Source organism: Eubalaena glacialis, chromosome 6 (assembly GCF_028564815.1).
Source record: "Eubalaena glacialis isolate mEubGla1 chromosome 6, mEubGla1.1.hap2.+ XY, whole genome shotgun sequence".
NCBI classification, from domain to species: Eukaryota; Metazoa; Chordata; class Mammalia; order Artiodactyla; family Balaenidae; genus Eubalaena; species Eubalaena glacialis.
The window spans coordinates 34,738,193-34,759,861 of NC_083721.1; the positions used below are offsets into that span (position 1 = coordinate 34,738,193).

The following is a 21,669-nucleotide window of genomic DNA, read 5'->3' on the forward strand; positions in this document are numbered from 1 at the left end:
TTCTGCTGAACTTGCAAGAGAATGTGTTTGTTTAGAGGGCTCTTAGAGGATGATTTTCTTTAAAATAGGCCTCAAGTTCAGAAGAGGATCTATAGATCTTTAGACCCTAGATCCCTGAAGCACCCCTGAGGCTTCAGGAATAACCAAAAGAGGCCTGTATATGGATTTGCTGATTGATGAAGAAGTTGACAAGCATTTGTACTCATTTGAAATCAAATGTTCATTTAGCACCTCATCCCCCAGGAGCTTATACTCTAATGAGAGCCAGAGACAAAGCAAATATTAGAAAACAATATGATCTTGGAGGCGCCGGGCATCTTGACTGCAGAGGTCCCAAAGATGATATAGTGATAAAGGCACCTTCCAATGATCGGAGAATCTTTACCCGAGGGTACCTGCCTGGGCCTGTGGCATCACCTTGAGCCAAAGGAACTTGTCTACCACTTCCCCGAAAACGTCTTTCTCTCCTAATTCATGAGCCAGCAGGATGCGGTCGCCGGGCTTTCAGAACGCCTGCTCATAGCTGCGTACAAAGGCCAGGCAGAGAATGTGTTTCAGCTCATCAACAAGGGCGCCAAGGTAGCCGTTATCAAGCATGGCTGGACCCCCCTGCATCTTGCTGCCAATAAGGGCCATCTTTCTGTGGTCCAGATCTTGCTGAAGGCTGGCTGCGACCTCGATGCCCAGGACGATGCTGAAGACACAGCACTTTATATTGCTGCTGCCCTAAGTCACAAGAAGGTGGGTAAAATCTTAGTGGAAGCCGAAGCAGATGGGACCATTGTCAGTAATGCAGGCCGGACTCCACTGGAGACTGCCCGCTACCACAGTAATCCAGAAGTTGCTCTCCTCCTCACTAAAGTGCCCCCGGGGAAGTGTCTCAGCAGGAGACACCCATAGCAGTGAACAGGCTGTACCCAGAAAAGAAGAGCCCAGAGAAGATTTCCTATTCGCCTCCCCGGAGCCCAGAGCAAAGGACAACAGGCAGAAAAAGTCAAGGCCCAACATGTCAGCGTTTTCTGACTCCACCCCACCAGCAGACCAGCAGCCCTGACAGCAGAAGAACTCGCGCACTCACAATCACCCTAAAAAGAGGCCCAGGCATCGCTGTTCGCCCCCCTCCCATCCCCTTGAGTTCAGAGCATACCAGCTCTACACAGCTGTACTGGGGCAAGGACAGCAAAGTGATGCAGGCGCCAATAAATGGCTGTCGATGTGAACCCCTGATCCACAAGCTGGAGAATCAGTTGGAGGCAACTGTGGAGGAGATCAAAGCAGAGCTGGTGTCGTGTCAGGAGAAGACGAACACGAAGCTGGGGCACATGGAGAATGAGACCCAGCACCAAATGCGGGTTCTGGACCAGCTGATGGTCGAGCGACTCTCAGCAGAGAGGACGGAGTGCCTCAACTGCCTGAAGCAGCACTCGGACTCGGAGAAGCACGAGGGAGAGAAACGGCAGATGCCCTTGGTGGATGAATTAAAAACTTGGTGCATGTTAAAGATTCAGAATCTGGAGCTGAAGCTTTCTGGAGATTCTGGGGCCTCCAGGACTAAATCCACACCCTCCACTGGCGAGTCCTCCACAGGTGTGGGTCAGTCAGTGGGGACTGCAGGTCCAGTAGCAGCCTCTGACAGCTCCCCCCGGTGGCCAGGCCCAAGGAAAAGGCCCTCAGCTCCACAGCCGCCCACAGACCCCAGCAGGAGCTGTCTTCCTCGGACTGTACAGCCTCCCGACTGAGGAATGTCAAGGTCCAGACAGCCTCGTTACCCTTGAAAGAGGCAGCCAAATGCAACCCACAGGCCGGGCCCTGTGTTGACAGAGGCACCCAAACCAAGAAGTCTGGGAAAAGTGGGCAGACGAGGCACCGAGGCCAGCAGCCAGCACCCAGCACCACCTGCGGGCAGCCGCCACCAGCAGCAGGTGGCGAGCAGACTGCCCCTCACATTCGAGACACCTCCCAAGCGCTGGAGCTCACCCACTATTTCTTTGAGGCTGTTTCCACCCAGATGGAAAAGTGGTATGAAAAGAAGATTGAAAAAGCATGAAGCCAAGCCACTCGGAAAGCCCAGCAAGACAAGGCCATGCTGGAGGAACACATTAAAAGTTTAGAGGAGGAACTTGCTAAACTAAGGACTAAGGTACAGAAGGAAAACTAGGGCCTGGGAAGTGGGACGAGAAAGGATTCCTGGGACTTCCCTGGTGGTCCAGTGGTTAAGACTCTGTGCTTCCAATGCAGGGGGCGGGGGTTCGATCCCAGGTCGGGGAACTAAGATCACACATGCCATGTGGCCGGGGGTGGGAGGCGGCGGCGGCGGGGAAGGATTCCTGAGGATTTCCGGTCCTGCAACTGCAGAAGAGCTATGTCCAAGGTGTCGGTTATTGTACACATAGCAGAACTTGCCTTTTAAAAAAATCACTAATTTCTAAAATGTGCCACACACATGCTTCCTATGCCCTGAAGTTATGAAGACTTCAACAATTAGACTGAAACTAGGGGAAGCTTGCTCAGTTTCAGGTTTCATTACAGATTCGAAACCTCAGCCCAAGTTCATCTGAAGTTCAAAAGCTCAGATTAAGCCAGCCGTGCTAAGAAACTGAAGGATGTGTAAGCCTAAACTCTAATATTCAGGATATGAAAAGCAAGAAAAAATATGAATCCCTGTGAACTCAAATCAAGCAGTCATTCATATCAACATGCCTGCTGTGCCTGGACAGAGTGTCTTTCTGTAAGAGCTGTAACAGACACGCTGAACCCCCTCCCTCAAGTTCATAGTTCCCAAAATGCTGACGTTTTAACCGGGGGAAAACTCACCAAACAAATTTTAAGGAGAAGGATTTTCATGATGGCACAAGATCCAGTATATCTTAAAATGTTTTGAAAAGTCAGAGTGTATTTAAATAATGGGTTAATTGGCTAATAGCACTGGGAATGTTTGTTAGTAATGAACTCAAACGAGAAAGGTTCAAATCGTTGGATCATCGTTCCTGTATCTTTCAGCCAAAAGAAAGAAATAGTACAATCAATTAATCATAGTGATTTTAAAGTGGATTAATGGAAAAAACATTCACATAACAATTACCTGAAACTTCTATAACCTAATTCACAGCCAGTTATCTTAGAGTACCTTTCTGAATTTGAGCTTATTGGTCTACATTTTATAAAGAAATAAGACTGTTTCTTGAAAGTATTTCATTTTGAACTGAGTTCTGTTATTGAAGAACCTCAAAAGCTTTCCACTGCTTTGTAGCAACTATGTCAAGGTAAACAACGCAATAAATTGACTTGGATTCCCCAGCTTGACCGAGCCCTGTGGATTTTCTCTGTTCTACGGAGTATACAAAGTTGCAAAAGTAAGGGTATGTTGAAACTTTGGATTTAATTATCTTCCAAGCTTCTTGTCCCTTGTGGCATTATATTCATCTCCTCAAAATTCCATGTATGCATAGAAACCTCATTCTATTTCTATAAACACAGGAACCAAGTAAATGTTGTCTGTAATTTTGAATAAACTTTTGCTCATTGAGTCAAAGAGAAAATATGACTTCTTGACATGGGAACACCCAGTAAAACAAAGTATGCATTTATTCCCCTTGTGTTCTGCCCATCAAGCTCAGTTGTTTTTGGTTTGTTCTTTTCAATACTGACAATCTATGGATCTAGGCGTTCCTAATAAATGTAGATGTATGTCAACCAAAAAAAGAAAACAATATGATCTTGCTACAATGGAAGTCTTAGCTGATATTGAAACATATCATAAAGGTCCCCAACTGAATCACAGGCAGTCAGGGAGAAGGGAGGTGCTAGAGTGTGAACAGCTGTTACCTAAGTGGAATGTGAAGAAAAGAGGATATAGTAGGCAGAGGAACGGCATATGCAAAGACAAATGATTTAGCATAGCTGGAAAATTAACTGCAAGATCGAAGATGAAGCTGGAGTGATAGTTATGGAACAGAAAATTAGAAAGAATGAAGAATAACTCTATGGCCACACTGTGACCAAGGTGAGAAGTGATGAGGATACTAAACATGAAGAGAGATGGCTACAGATATTCAGTTACAGAGATCAATATAAGAGAGGCTGTTAGCATGTGATCTGGCATGAAGGGGAGAATCTGGCATGGAAAGTCAAGACTACATATTTTGAAATAAAAACAAGAGTTGCCTAAAGTTGTTTTGCTTTCAAAATCTTTATCATGAGCATCCACTCTGGAAAGCTGATAAAACAGGAACTAAGAACTAACTCAGAGACTTAAAAGCCAAAGAGCGTGAAACATCTAAATAGAGGGTTTGCCCAACAAAATGCCTCAGTGTGAATATTGACTACCAGAAAGAAAAAGAAATACTCAAGCTGTAGTATTGGATGTAGGTGGGGTAACGGTAGAAGATAAGTCAGAAGGATAAGCATGGATCAGATGTTTTTTGGCCAAGCTAATAAGTTGAACAATATCCTTAAAAGAGTCTGAAAGATTTCAGGTTTTTAAACAAAGATTAAGTATGATGTCATTTGCCTTAAAAAAAAAAAATCTTTGTGGAAGCAATGTGAAAGACTTACAGGAGGCATCAAGGCCAGTTTTATGTTTATGTCATGTTCCTGGTGAGAATGATTAAAGACTGAGCTAAACCACAGAGCACTGACGCATTTCTAGGAATAGTAAAAGGAATTGATTATGTTATAGTAGGACCTTTAGTCTTTTTGAGGTCAATATGCCTCTCTGCCCTAAACTCCACATATGATCACTGCAACTGATATTCATGTGTGCACATTTGATTTGTAATTTCTATTGTCAAAGGAATGTAAAAATTTGACTGACCTTTGAGTCAAAAGGAAAGATGATCACAATAGAGGATAGCATGATTTCAGTGTCCTTGAATACTGGACTGTATTCATGACCAGAATCTTCTAATGCTCACACATTAATGATTTCAGATGTGACTTCTTTGAGGTCCAGGTGAGTAAGAATGGGGGTGAGAGCCCCACTGTGTGTGCAGTTCCAGCCCAGTTCTGACCCCTGAAGACTGATGCCAACCCTGTTGATCTGCTGTACTTTGTTAATAGTCATAGATAAAGGGTCTACAATAGGTTTAACTAGCAGTAAATATCAACAAGTGGAACTGAAAGAAGAGGAAGAAGAAGACCAATTCCTCCTGGCAACTGCAGCACACAGACTATCTATTAAAGTTATAATATTTCTTATCAAAGGAACAAACACATAAAGATCTAAAATCGACACAAATATTAATTATAATACAAAAGTAGTTCCTTCCTTTTCCCTTCTACCCTCCAATTCTGCTTTCAAGAGGATATCACCATTCATTTCTTCAGGTGTTTCATTAAGCATTAATTCTGTTTCTAAATAATATGCTTACATTGTTATCTCATGATTTATCAGTTTTAGAAATATCATATTTACCTCCTTATAGAGGATTAAAATTTGCTTCTTTAATTTCCCACTGCCCCCCCATACTTCTGGTTAATTTATTTATTTTGATGAATAAATCACCAAGTTAACTTTTTTCACATTAAAAAAAATATTGTTCACTGCAGAGCCAAGCAATTTACTACAATTACATTTTCTTACATGTGCTCCTTTTTACTTTCTTTAAAAAAAATCAGCTTGTTTTTCTTAGAATAGTTGCTATCAGCAAAGCCATAAATGTATAAGTTCTCTATTGCCCCTTCCCCTTTATATTTCCTTTGTATTCCATTGCCCTTTCCCCTTTATATTTCCTTTCACGAAAAAGCAATAACGGTCACTGGCTACAAGCATAAATCATGCCTGAAATTAAAAAACACTATATTTAAGTATGCTGACTCTCAAATGGAAACAAAACTGAGTTTTCAATAGGCCATTGATATGTTCTTCACAATGTGAGCTGCTTATAGTCTTGGGGTAGATGGCAATACCTTCAAATTTCATGGGCGTGTGCTCATTGCAGCACTTTTGTTTGCTGTGAGATAATTTCCTTCATCAGAATCAATGATGGTGAGTAAAGTATGCCAAAGTTTATAGATAGTGGTGAGAGGACAGAAGTAGAATTTTATCTGGAATAAATGTTAATTTCAGTAAGAAGATATCACTGTCCTCTGTATGATGGAAAGTAACTAATTTTTTAACCTACCAACAACGTGGTTGGCTATTCCCCAGGGGCAGGAATCAAACTGACGTTTCAGCGTCAGTGTCAGCTCCTGGCAGGTTAAGCAATCCACAGTGGCAAAAGCCAGATCATCCTTGTAGTGGAATTCCATGTGTTGGGTTCATACAGAGCTTGTATTTTTGCTGCTATGTCCACATTGAGCAAGCACTAGGTAGATGAGAAATGGGGTTAATTAACATTCACAGGGCTTCCCTGGTGGCGCAGTGGTTGAGAATCTGCCTGCTAATGCAGAGGACACGGGTTCGAGCCCTGGTCTGGGAAGATCCCACATGCCGCGGAGCAACTAGGCCCGTGAGCCACAACTACTGAGCCTGCGCATCTGGAGCCTGTGCTCCGCAACAAGAGAGGCCGCGACAGTGAGAGGCCCGCGCACCGCGATGAAGAGTGGCCCCCACTTGCCACAACTAGAGAAAGCCCCCACACAGAAATGAAGACCCAACACAGCCAAAAATAAATAAATAAATTAATTAAAAAAAAAAAATTCACAAAATATGTCATCTTGTCTATATGATTATTCAGAGCCTCCACTTATGTGGATGTCCTTTGTTAAACAGTCATCTGAAACATATTTGCATATTTCAGCCCATCCTAGAATATCTATCTACAAACCTCCAGATATCCTTGGAATCACTGTTCCAGGCCTATTGTTTCCACATTTCTACTCATCAACCTAAAACTTTATCAACATTAGTCTAAATTAGTTTAGATAAAACATTAGTCCACTAGTCAGTTTAGATGAGAAGGAGATATCCAAGCAGCTCCCTGATCTCAGGAGGAGGATGTGAGACATGTGAAGCTGCAGGACTCTCCATGCACATAAGCAGGCCAGGTGGGATTAGCCAAAGCCCAGCCTGGACCAGCTGAACCCTGACAATGCATGAGAAATGAATGTTCATTGCTTAACATCACTGAAGCTTCATAGTCATAAATTATCCATCAATTTTGTATTATCAATAGCTAACAGATACAAGGATTTCTATCAATACCAAACCAATCTGGTACCAACTGAGCAGTTCAGTAGTCTCCCCAGTAAGATTTTCATTATCATTATTCTTCAGGGACACTCCTATTTAGGGCTATAATGCTGCATCAGCAAATTTCTGATTAGAGCCAGCATGTTGTTTAGAACCAAAAGGAAATTATTTTATCCATAGTCACAAAGAACTTCCTATGAGATCATGCTGTGGATTCAGGAAGAAGAAGCAATGAAACAGGAGTTGGTGTCTTAGGCATGTGTACTATCTGCACCCTAATTTTTACTGGTAGACCTCTGTGTCATTTGGGGCCTCAATAACTAAGTTTAATTTACTGTCAGTGTCTAGTAATCCTTAAAATGATTGGATGTTTTCTTGTGCAGAGATATTCTAGATAGTGGCTTTATTTCCCCTTGGGGAAGGATAGGAGGAGTAATTACAATCACACACTTATGTCAATATTATAGCATCCTTTCTCAAGGAGCTCAGGCTGTCATTCAGAGGTACTTGAACTGTCTTAGGTCTGAAATCTAGATAAAAAGACTAGTGGCTTGCCACTGTGACAACATAAGTCTGATTTTTGCCCACTAGACCTAGCAGTGTTCCTGTTATAGATCAAGTAATATTTTAATTTTCTACTATCTATTTTATTCCTAGGTACATATTAATCAGACCGTGCTGTTAGACTATGAGGATAGAAAGTATATGGAAGCTTTGGGTTGTACGTCAAAGAAAGAGAAATAGCCCTGGATGCTGAGAATGTGCACTGCCACGCAATGATGTACCATGGTATATTTCCCACTCTCTATGGTTCTGTGTGTGGATTTAAACATACACAAACACACAGATATCCAAACACAGAGATATGTTTTATGGATTAACAAATCTCTTAATAACATTTTTATCCTACCCCAATTTCTGTGCCCTTTCACCTTTGTAATCTGGCATTAAATGGTTGTAATGGTCCTGAAAATCGTTATGATTTATCAGTAAGTTGAAATCTGGGAAATATAATTCATTTATCAAAATTTCATCATATCATTTTGGCTGTAATGTAATTATTTCATATAAGTTATACTTGTGTACTCTTAAAGCACATTTCTGTTTACTTCAGCTAGGAGTAAGGTTTTTCAATGATACTTTATTCAATCAGAGTTTTACAAAAAATTTTAAAAAGACACTGTAGTACTGGAAATGTTTTTTAATTGTAAATATGTTTTTTAGTTACTTTGTTTTGGTAAACAATCTCTCCTTCCTTCCTCCCTCCCTCTCTCTCTCTCCCTTTCTTTCTTCCTCCCTCCCTTTCTTTCTTTCTCTTTCTTTCCCTTTCTTTCTTTCCTTCCTTCCTTCCTTCTTTCTTTCTTTCTTTCTTTTTCTTTCTTTCTTTCTTTCTTTTCTTTCCTTTTTCTTTCTTCTCATCTTCCTTTTTAAATCCTTGACACTATTTGGCCAAGAAGCATGTCCTCAATAAAATAACCATTACTAATTTTTTATGCTATACCTCATTGAACACTGAATGGAAAGAAGAAGTCACTGATAAAGAATCTAGAACTATTTGTAATGCCACTTGACCCTTCCTACAGAGACTTAAAGAAACTATTATGCTGTTGAAGAGGCAAATAATGAAATGAGGTGTTGACTCTGTGAGCTAATAACATGGCTCCCAACTCCAGGGTGAAGAACTACAAGTTACACTCAGGTTTCAGACCAACTTAAAACATCAAGGAAGAAGGAAGATCAAGGTGATCAAGCCTTGGATTAAAGATGCTTCCAAAGAAATTTCTCACATCATGCCTAAATATCAAGCTACTTAATTTAATGTTGATCATCTGCTGTGGGTTGCCATAAGAAATTGTATTAAAGATGGAGAAGGTTTAGACTGAGTCTGATATACTTAAAGAGAAGATGACCAGAGTGAGAAAAGTTTAGAAGTTAAGACAAATTGAGTGATCGTTAATTGAAACTAATAGAAATCAAAACCCAAGACACTGAAAAGCAAAAGCAAGGTGTGAAGAATTTTTCTCTAGAAAAGTGTTCTCTTAAGCTATGGTGGTAGTGTTTCCAGAGTAATTAGCGGGAAGATCCCAGAGCAGCATAGTATGCATGGTGTAGCCAATTAGAAGATTTGCTTTAATTAATTACTTACAGATTTGTATAAAGTGAAAAACAAAGTTCTTGAAAAGGTACAGACTGTGGCCAAGAAAAGTAGTCATGTATCTCCCAAAGTTTTCCTTTTTGCATAGAAAAGAGTGTAAAGAATTATAAAGAGTGAAGGATTCTCTAAGTCAAGTCTTAAACCCAAAACAAAATAAAAAAGGCATGCTACTTATAAGTTAGAACAAAACTCATGTGTGTGTGTGTGTGTGTGTGTGTGTGTGTATACACTCCTCATGACAATTTTTGTCCCATAGTAGTCTTAAAAGCCAAAGAACCAATAATCAATGCTTTAAAATATAAACACTAGCATTGAGCACAGTGAAGTTCATACGGAAAATAAACTTAAAGAGCTCATGTACAGTTTGCATGTAAAATATAATTCTCCTTAAAATTATAAAGATCAATGAGTTAAATTTAAAAATATTGGCTGGAGTTATAATTTCAGGTTGCTTGAAAGAAAGAGGTGAATCTAAACTTTATGTTTTGAATTCATAGAATAAAACACACAAAAAAAGTTTGATTTATGTAAAGTTTTCATTGATTATTAATTATTTAATGAAAGAAAAGAAAATATTGTAGTGAAGCTAAGCAGAAAAAAACATGCAGGTAATTTTCAACATTGAGAATAAACAAAGAGACATTTACTACTTGGTCCAAAGTAAATACTGGAAGAAGTCACCACCATCAAGCAAAACTGGTATGAAATCTGTATTCAGAGTCCAACCTGATTAAGTCAGGAGCCAGATGGTTTACCCGGGAAAAAAGACAGTATTATAAAAACTAGGCCATCAGGGTCTTTGGTTGTTTTATTGAGCTACAAAGAGATGAAGTGAGGGAAAAGTGTTTTTCTCTGTAAGCCTTGGCCTCTGGAATCTCATTTGTTGTTTAGTAAGATGGCTTAACACAGTTACATGCTGTGTTGCTAGTAAATTCAGCAAATGAAGACCTCTGTCTCAGTGAGAGCTTTGCCACCACTCTTTTAAAACACAGATGTCCCAGAGCTAACAAGGGACTGTGGAAATATAATAAATAGAGAGGGACAGATTATATTATACTGAAGGCCAGATTATCCTTGGCTCTTCAGTTTTCTACCAGAAAGTTTTTATACAATCACATTATTCTTACAGTTGGTCCCTAATGGATGAAAAAAGATGCCTCAAGGACTGTTTACTTTTTAACAAGACAGGTGAAAGAAAGCCCCATTTGGCTGAAAAATACAGGTATCCACTAATAGCGATCCCATCTATTTGATTTTGGTGTTCTTGGCTTTCCCCTGGGCCATTATTAGGACCATTACAGGGATGAACACATATTAAAAGAGATCTACTTTGTAGACACAACTGAGAAGCTGTAAGAATTTTCTGTGAAGAAACACTGCCTAATAATTTTTCCCTGCCCAGTTTACAACCGGAAATCCAACCCAGCTTGGGAAAAGATCATAAAAATGGAAACACTCTAGAGGCAGCCCAAATTGTAGAAAGCCAAGGTCCCAGTTGATAACAAGAGATATTCAGGATGCTGTTGTAAATGCTCCTATTGACAGAGAATGCATCAAACTGACTTTGCCTTATAATTAGCCTGACTCATCTAGAGCCAGACTGAGGTTTATTAGCTCACTGCAGTTTTTAGCCCCTGAGATTCATAAAGGTATATCTCAGGGAAACATTAAATGCCCTCTACCTTTGAGTCAACCCTGATTTACATAAATAACCAGGTATTTTAAAAATTATTCACTTGTATATTAGTTCATTACTATTTTGAGATGTCATCAGATCAGACCGGTAGATTTCCACTAAGTTTGAAATGCCATGCTATCACCTTACGTGTGCATTGCTCTTTGTAAAATTTTGATTGTCTTTATGTCTGGCGTTTTCATAAATTTAAGGTTAGACTACCTACATATTTCACTAGTAGCAGATACAGAAAAATCAGAACTTGGGATGTGTAAAGTCTAGAAACAATGCCAGTGAAACAAAGCATAGGCCAACATGAGGCCCACAGTCTAAGGGACACTGGCCCTTGGCAGTAATAAGTAGAGGTTGATAAAAAGGTATGGTGAGCTAAATTAAAAATCAGACTTTGAAATGGTATGAGATGTTCTGTAGAAACAAAATTCCACAAAGCTTGGCAGGAATGATACTCAGAATATGATGGGACTACACACACACACACACACACACACACACACAAAGGCATAAAGGTAAGTACATGAGGAGATGGATGTATGAATTAACTTGACTGTGGTAATCATTTATATATATATATATGTATACATATGTGTAAATATATATACAGTTGACTCTTGAACAACTCAGGGGTTGGGGCACTCACCCTCTGCACAGTTGAAAATCTATGTGTAACTTTACAGTCAGCCCTCTGTATCTACATATTCCCATCCTCAGATTCAGCCAACAGTGGCTGTGTAGTGCGGTAGTATGTATTTATTTTTAAAAATCCTCCTATAAGTGGACCCACGCAGTTTAAACCTGGGTTGTTTAACAGTCAACTGTATGTCAAACCATCTTTTGTGTATCTTAAATATATACAATTTTTACTTGTCAATTATACCTCAATAAACCTGGAGAAAAAAACCAAAATATGATGGGATCAAACCATCAGAATAGGGACGATCAGAATAGGCGCTGTGTGTAGTGCTGAAGCAGAGTCCGGGGGGAAAGGGCAAGGGTGGTAGTGGGTGCTCATAGCGCTCAAGGAAGTGCCTACATTCAGAAAAGAGATTTTTCCAATATTTAAAAAACTGTTAAAGGCATACCATACATACCAGTTAAATGGCAGCTATGTCTGCACCATCCCCACTGGATGTGAAGGAAAGAGAGGTATAAAGGATTTAGGGACTAGTCACTATGTACCCAGAAAATGCCTGCCCTGCTCTCCAGGCTGCCCCCATGGGACTGATGGAGATGTCTTCATGCCTTTAGTCTTTAGAAATATAGATTGTGGTCCTGTCATGCTCTTCTATCCACACAGTGATTTCTTGGGCCTAGGTGTTCACTGTCTTTTCCACTCAGCCAAGGCCTCAGAAACTTTCTTTGTTCTTCTTGGTCAGAGCATCCTTTACTTTCCACAGCCTGGTTCCCCAGGTTGCCAACCTCTGATCTTTTCAGAGATGATGCTTCTTTTTTTTTTTTTATAAATCCATTTATTTATTTATTTTTTGGGTTCATTGGGTCTTCATTGCTGAGCACGGGCTTTCTCTAGTTGCGGCGAGTGGGGGTCACTACTCGTTGTGGTGCACGGGCTTCTCATTGCGGTGGCTTCTCTTGTTGTGGAGCACGGGCTCTAGGCACACGGGCTTCAGTAGTTGTGTCACGCGGGCTCAGCAGTTGTGGCTCACGGGATCAGTCGCTCTGCGGCATGTGGGATCTTCCCAGACCAGGGCTCGAACCCTCATCCCCTGCACTGGCAGGTGGATTCTTAGCCACTACACCACTAGGGAAGTCCCAGATGATGCTTATTCTGGCCACCACTCTGGCTATTCCCACACTGAGACTTACATCTATATCCTATACCCTATCTCCTCTTGCTGCTCCCCTTCCAAACAAACAAACAAACAGTTTATAAATATCTTGAGTCTACCAACACACTTTTCCTTTTAGAGAGAAAAAAAGCAGCAATTCTTAGCATTTGGGACACTTCATTAGGGTTTCCTTTCTTTTTGGCAGCTCTTAGGGCTGACATTTACTCATAAATTTGTTCTATTCTCTTGTACTTTTGACAATTTTTTTGTTCTTCTGTGTTCTAAATCAGTAGAGACCATTGATGGTCTAGGAAATCCAGATATTGAGTTCACTCCTGACCCTGCCACTTACTATCCATGTGACCTGGACAAGTAACTTCCGTGCTTTGAGGATAGTGCTTTCCTCACCTATAGTGAATTTGCAAATGTCCACTATAGAAAGGCATATATTGACAGTAACTCAGTAAATGGTAGTTACTCATACTGTAAAAAGGGAGAGAAAGAGAAAAACGTACCCAACACTTCAGGTCCTTCTTGGTCAACTCCAAGAGACTGGGTGAAGAAAGAGAAAATAAAGATGTTCAAGGTTTGCCAGAGCCCTCTAGTTCCTACATCACCACATCTTCCTCACTTCACTACTTACTCTAATGGGAGAATTAGGTCCTGTATTCAAAGTGAGGTTCAGGTATAGCCTCTTGGTGCCACAAGCAAAACCAGTTTCTATAACCAATGTTAACCTGCTTATTAAAATATTTAAAACTAGTCTAAAGATGTATGGAATAAATCAGAACATCAGGAGCAGTGAGAAAATATGAGACAAACTTAAAATGAAGAACATTTTATAATGTACCTGACCTGTATTCTTCAAAATATCAGGAATAGTTGATCTCAAGAGAATTTCTCTCTCTCTCCCTCTGTCCCTCTCCCCACCCTACCCCTCTCTTCATACACACACACACACGCACACACACGCACACCTGAGGAAGAATACATCGATCTTACATATTAGGAGTAGTAGCTGACTTTTGAAACAATGCAACCTAAATAATAATTTGAGCCATTAAACTCAAACTTGTTTGTTTAAATTAAGAATACAGTAAGTGATATAATTAGGTGACAGAAAGGGGTTACATACAAGCCATATGATCTAAATATAAGCTTCAGGAAGATGAACTAATTAATATATTTGAGCCAAGGATCGAGAAAACTTTCAAAATGATTGCTTACCTCCTGAAAATTGGAAAGTGAACTAGTAAAGAAGTAAATGGCTTGTTACGTGGCCTTTCTCTACCCTTAGAGAAGACCAAGAATTTAACACTTCATTAAATATCTCTTCTAACATTAACTCAAGACAATTTCTAGGAAATTATTCATACTAATTTCAAGGTACATGAATGTCCTGCTAAGCACTATGCAGTAGACTAAATTCCTGCATTTACTGTTGAAATTTTTAAACAGCAATATGTGACCAATATTGATGAGCTGCAGAAGCACAAAAAAATGAGCATGATCATGTACACTTTTGGCGGCTGTACAGGTATCTGCGTATCAGTGGAGAGAGACCCTGAGCTGGCTCTCCCGTGCTGAGGCTGTACATACATACTCAGCTCTCCTTGTATGACTGTGAATGTCTGAGTGCCAAAGGACTGAGGCATCCAAGGATATGCCTGGGAGTCACCCCCACTTCACATCTCCGAGACGTTTAGACTTACGGCTCTCTTATCCCTCCATATTGACACGGTCACCCAATCAGTCACCCAATCAGTCATCTATCTTCCAGATGACAGACCAATCTATCCACCTGTTTCCCTTTAGTTATCTCTCTACAAGTAATCTGCTAGAAGCCTTTATCCTATCAAAACTTTGCACTACTAATATACTTGACTAATTGCTTTTCCCTTAGGCACTTATTTTTTTCTCCACTTTAAAAAGGAGTATTTATTTTAACAAACCTCTTCTAGCACAATGAGCCTAAAGAGGTTTATAATTTAATGAAAGGCTTAATTCAAGAACCTCACCATTTCAGTGAAGCACCAAGACCGACACACTAAAATCATTAATATTGGGTGTTAAATTTTTTAATTAACTTTAACCAAAGTCTACTTGGATGTGCCTTACAGTATATTAAATTTTAAAAAATGAGATATAACTAGCCTGCCAAATGTATTTCTTTGAATTGTGGGCACAGCTCCTCTATTTGTTTTACAATTAAAAAAAAAAACTACGTTAACGGTGTGCAATGCAATGTGGTTTAAAAAAATACAATTGAAATTGCTTTAGCAAAATACACTTACTACTTTAAGAAAGCTTAAGCGTTTGTGTTGAAAGATACTGAAGCTTAAAATTCCAAAAACAAATTCTGATTTCTGCATGCAATGAGTTTTACTAATAATCATAATTATATAAGCCAGCTTTTTCTGAGTACATTTTAATATTCAAGGCACCAATCTGTATACTTTAGATGAATTTTTTCATTCAGCATTTGCAAAAACCCTTTGGAGTAGGTACTATTATTGTTATGCTGCTTTAGCCATGAGGAAATGAGAGACTAGTTCATTTACTCAAGTTCATAATTCTAGGAAATGGTGTGGTTAGATTTGAAAATCAGGCATGCTGAACACATTATGTTTTCTAAATTGTTCAAATATATCTGTCTCTTTCTTAAACTTGTTTTAATTGAGCTGATAACCAAGATTAATTTCATTGCTCAAACACAGTTTACTTGAAATATTAGTATCTTCCTTTTGCTCCTCTCATTCCTTCAGATATGTAGCTTTCACTGGAAAAATATATATGTATATATATTAGTCCTTAGTTACCTATGCAATTGCTTTTGAAAGCCACTGGTATTTTCCTGTAAAATACTCACTGGTCCTCTCATCTCCAAACTGCCCTAATCTAACCTGTGAACTGCTGCAGGACAAACCTGATTACATTAACTGGCTTAGTTGTAGGAGGCCCTTTCTGACATCTTAGGAAGTCTATTCAGCTACCATTGGAGGTCTGTCCCTGATATCACAAATTTAGACTTGTCCTGTGCTGGTTGGAAGCAAAAGCCTTTACTAGGTCAAACCAATCCATGTCCTGCTCTCAAACCACCTTTATTTTGCTAGTGCATTTCTGCTTCCTATAATGATTTCCTCATTTCTCACTGTTTATTGAAATAATCCCATTTTCTCAGATCTCATATTTTCTACTGGGTCTTCACAATCCCCCCAGATTAACCTCTTATCTTTTTCACCAATCCAATACTATTCATATTTTTGATACCTTTTATTTGTCCTGAAGGAATATGTAAATACATTGTCCTTGATTAGCGTTTGATAATTTTTGTTTTTCTGTTCCAGATAAAGAACCACATGTTAACTATTTTAGATACCCCTTACTGATTTAATCCAAATGCTTATAATAATGTGACCTCTTTATGAATGTTTGTTGTTCAAATATGAAAGAAAATATTTGTTTTATCTTGAAGACTATTATTGTTTTCAACTCTGCCCTTCCTTCATCTTGTAGATAACCACTTTCTTAAGCACTTTTGAAGAAATTTGTTTCAGGTGCAAAAGGTCAAGTGGTATCTATAAGCATGGACCAAGTTCGTAAAACAATCGGTTGGGACTTCCCTGGTGGTGCACTGGTTAAGAATCCGCCTGCCAATGCAGGGGACATGGGTTCGAGCCCTGGTCTGGGAAGATTCCACATGCTGTGGAGCAACTAAGCCTGTGTGCCACAACTACTGAATCCCGCGCGCCTAGAGCCTGTGCTCCTCAACAAGAGAAGCCACCGCAATGAGAAGCCCGCGCATCTCAACAAAGAGTAGACCCGCTCGCCTCAACTGGAGAAAACCCGCACGCAGCGACGAAGACCCAACGCAGCCAAAAATAAATAAATAAATTTATTAAAAAAAAAAAAAACAGAACAAAAACAATCAGTTGCAATCTGTGCTGCAACTTTATGCTTCATATGGTGGCTTCTGAGTGGAGAAATGGCACTAAAGAGAGAGTCAAGTTAGAATAAAGTTTTATATTCTACAGTATATTTGATAGCTTTTTGATTTTTCTGTTCACAAAATGACACAATTCTCTTTTTTTCCAATACCTTACCAAGTGTTATATTTCCATAAGTTTGTCCCATAATAGCATATCTATTTTGCCCAGATATACCTCAATTCTCCTGAGAATAAGTCAATAGTAATAGAAAATTTTAGTGCTCAGTATTATTGATGATCAGAGAGAGAGCACTGAAGACAATGCTTCTTCAGTGAAGAAAGTGAAAGTAATCAAAAAACCAGTTGATTTTTTCCCACAATGATGAAATTTCCTTTCTTTGCATATTTCTGATTTCCTTGGCTACTGTCAAAACCAGAAACATTGGGCAGGTAATTGTCAGTGTTGCCAAACACTCAACCTTGTATTTTGAACTCTCATTTTTATCCCTGTTTTATAAGGATGATGGAAGACATAATCAGAAAAGGTTTGTATACCTAAGAGAGATTGTCTTTAAAATCAGTCATTAGGCTTTCCTAAAATCATTTTTGCTCAATTAATCCTTTTATGTTTGTTCAAAATTGTTCAAAGTTAGTAACAGGAATTACCTATAGCATTACAAGATCACTTTCTGTTGCAGCTGAATAATTTCAGAGATATTCAGGTACATTCTCTCGTGTGTCTTCTAATGTTTTTGGCAAGTGGACCATAAAAAAATTGGATGTCTTTTTTGGTCTAGTAGTTACTTCTTTGCTACATTCCCCAGGTGCATTTTCCAGATTTTCTTTTTTTCCCTCCCTGGAGGAGACTTGGTTGTCCGGGCTAAGCTTAAGGTAAGAGTAAATATTCATACTAAAGTACATGTATACCTTTTATGGTACTTATCAAATAATGAGATGCTCTGAAACATGGTAAATTTAATGAAGCAAAAAAAAATGACCGAATTAAAGAGAGGAATAGAAAGTTTAACAATAATAGAGATATTAATGCAATATTTTCAATAATAAATAGAACAAGTAGGCAGAAGGTCAACAAGGAAATAGAACATCTGAGTGATATTAAAAAACAAATACATCTAACAGGTACATGTGGAATAATCCACCCAACAATAGCAGAATACATATTCTTCTCAAGTGCCAATGAATATTCTCCAGAAAAAAAACATGTGCTAGTATATAAAGTAAGCCTAAACATATTCAAAAGGATTGAAATATTGCAAAGTATGTTTTCTGACCACAGTGGAATTAAGTTAGAAATCAATAACAGAAGATAATTGGGAATAGTCTTGAACATGTGGAGATTAAACTGCACATCTCAATAACTAATGGATCAAGAAGACATCACAAAGTAAATTGTAAAATGCCTTGAGATGAATGAAATAAAATACAAATTCTCAAACTTATGAGAAGTAACTAGGGCTGTGCTCAAAGAGAAATTTATAATTATAAATACATTACTAAGAAAGAAGATTTCAAATAAGTAATCTAACCTTCACCTTAAGGCACTGGAAAAATAAGAGCAAATTAAACCAAAGCAAGCAGAAAAAAAAGGAAAGAGTAAAGATTAAAATGTAAATAAAGATTAGGAAAACAACAGAGCATATTGATGAAACCTAAAATTGGTCTTCAAAAAGATCAATAGAACTGACAAACTTTTAGTTAGACTGATAAAGAAAAAGAAGAGAACAAATTCAAATTATCAATCTCAGGAATCAAATAGAAGATACCACTATTGACCTTACAGAAATGAGAAGGACTTTAAAAGATTAAATGAAAATGATGTACTAACAAATTAAATAACTACAAACAAATATGAACAATTAAATAACTTTGTTCAATTTCCTAGAAAAACACAAGCTGCCAAAACTGATTCAAGAAGACATTGACCATTGAATAGATCTGTAACAATCAAAGAGATTGAATTAGTAATCACAAAAGTACCCACAAAGAAAAGCACAAGCCCATATTGCTTCACTGATGAATCCTACCAAACATTTAAAGAAGCGTTAACACTAATCTTTCACAGACTCTTCCCAAAAACAGAATAGGAAGTGATAATTTCCAACTTATTCTATGAGACCTGTGTTGTACTGATATGAAAACTAGGCAAAGCCATCACAAGAAAGTTGCCTGTGCTTTTGATGTCATATCTAAGAATGTATCGCCTAATCCAAAGCCACAAATATTTATTCTGTTTTCTCTTAAGAGTTTCATAGTTTTAACACTTTTATTTAGATCTATGATCAATTTTGAGTTGACTTTTATGTCCTGATTTATATACACAGTCCACAATGTATATAAACTGAGTAGAGAGGCATATTCTTTCAAGAAAAATTAGTGTTTATAATCAAGAGAAAATAGAATGTAAACAGATGGACATAGACACATATCTGTTGCTCTTGGACAACTCCTCTAACCTCACATTTTCCCATCTGTAAAACATGGGGTATAAATGTGTGCTAATAGTCTCCACCTCAAAGTGTTGTGAGGACTAAGTAAGATGATTGAATTTAGCATTTATTTTATTATCTGTTGCATGGTATTTACTCAAAACTGTTAACTAATGTTCTTAAAATGCTGAAATAAAAATTTCAGGCAAAATATTTATTGTATACTCATAAATGTATTTTAATACTGACATTAACTCTTTGCCTTTATTTTAATTTATTATGACTATTGAGTGATGATACAGCTACATTCTTCTACAAAATGCCATATTTTTGGTGATGCAATATTGTGTATACAATTCAGAATTACTTGGTATTTTGTTGTTGTTTACTTGGCATGCTGTTTGTATTGGCAACTCTAAAAACAATAAACAAAGACACTTCCTTTATATAAGACATAAACTTTAAAAACTTTAATTTATCAGTGTGGACTCTTATTCAACTGAGATCCTTTCTCAAGCTTTGGCACCAAGGGCTATGATTCTTTTCTCTGGTGACAGCCCTGAGGGCCCAGGTCAGCGGTCCCCAACCCCCGGGCCGTGGAGAGTGGTGGGCAAGCGAAGCTTCATCTGCCGCTCCAATCTCTTTTGGAATATGCTGCAAGTGAGAGCTGTGCTCCTTCCCATCCCTAGAAACCTGTTATGCTACCCTTTTATCAGTACAGGCAGAGCCTGTACGGGGCCCTGAAAGAGCCCTGTCGGTATGTATACTAACTTTTCTCACATCCTTTTCTTTTCCAGCATGACATATTTTCTCTCCCATTAACTACATTTTATGGTTACGTTAAATTATATTGTGATTCTATAGCTTCAGGCAAGGTATAATTAGGTAGCCCCCATTCAGTCTTCAAAAACCACCTGGTCACACCTCAGTATCCTATTTTATGTCTCACTCTAAATCCAAAGGCTTGTGATCTCTGGCTGAAGAGATATTTTCGGGATTACACTGTCTCAACTCATTCTATCCTATACCCTGCAGTAGCCATATTCTGTGTATCATATTTTATTTTCAATTCATGTACTGCTTATGTTCACTTTCTCCCCCATTCTTTACTCTTGTTCTTCTGAAGAACATTTTGGGTGTGTGTTTCCCTATCACTTTTTTTCTGGCTTATTAATTTGGACATAGTAAGTTTGGAATTTAATTCATCCGATTTTTTCATGGCATACTTCCACAACTTCCTGTACTACTTAAACTCTGTATTTATTTTCTGAACATTTAAGACTTTCATATAAAATGCTAATCTAGCTTTCAGGGAGCTCATCAACAACATTTTGGAAGAAAAGCACATGAATCCAATCTGTCAATAACCTTTTCAGATCTTTGTTGTTTAAAATAAACTATTTTATCCGATTTAAAACAACAACAACAACAAAAAGTCTCCTTTGGCTTTAAGCAAGTCGGAATTGATTTCTGTGCTTTGCAACCAAAATATATCCATTTGTTTTCCTGTAATAGAACTAATTGTTAATAGGCACCATTATCATAAGTTTTACAATTTCAATCATTTTCTTACTCTGGAGAATTAAAGGAGCCACCAAGTAATATGAAATTAATATTGAGAAGCATGTCCTTGTCTCTAGATAATGGCCAGTTGTAACATCTTCCTCAAACATATGAACAATGCTAATTCACTTAAACTCTAAAACAGCAAAATTTATATATCAATTTCTTCTTAAGGTTATGATATGTATATACTTTTGGTCCTAATGTTGCCATTAGAAGTCACAAATTGCTTGCAAAGTAATCTCAGTCCAGATGCTCTGTGCCTGACATGGGAAATGGGACCTTAAAAGCTCTTCCTCACTATTCTTTTCCTTATTTTCTCTGCACTAGTCACAATTAGGAAAGCATCAGCTGCTTCCACTTATTGCCTGACGGTTTCAGAATTATACCGGACATAGATGATAATGCCCTTCCTATACCTCTTTATGGAACATGCAACTGAGTCTGAAAGAGAGCAAGGAAAATATCTATGGAAGCATCTTGCTTATAATTGGATAATTCAAAAGATCTAGTAGTGTCCATAACTGGTTAGAGCTCCTACTAACTGAGAGGGTTGTTCCCTCTGTGATACAGAAAGAGAAGGAGTGAGAGATGTGGATACTCTAATTAAAAAAAAAAAAAATGTGTAGGCATGCTGTCAGGCCAGAAGGGATTTTAATATACAAACAGTAACTGCATGTGTTTGACATACACAGCGACGGTTTGAAAGGCTTTTTACATTCACCACATTTTCATTAAAATTGAGCATGTAAAACTGGACATTCTATTACCAGATCATAAAACCAGTATATCCTTGGTTGTTTCTTGAAACGAGAGTTTCACAAATTTGCAACTCTAAGAATGTAACCTCAGGAAAGGTTCTGAGAGGCCAATCAAAAATGATTATGAAAATGTGCTCAAGGTAAAGATTTTTATGTAAAAAAAAAAAAGTTTTCTGGTTCCCCAAACAACTTCATTCAATAGA

The 21,669-nt window shown here is 38.3% G+C and overlaps 1 pseudogene; it reads left to right on the forward strand.

Annotated features, from left to right (window-relative positions):
* The first annotated feature begins 434 nt into the window (after positions 1-434).
* Positions 435-2,178, forward strand: LOC133093220 (ankyrin repeat domain-containing protein 6-like; annotated as a pseudogene).
* Positions 2,179-21,669: the final 19,491 nt, after the last annotated feature.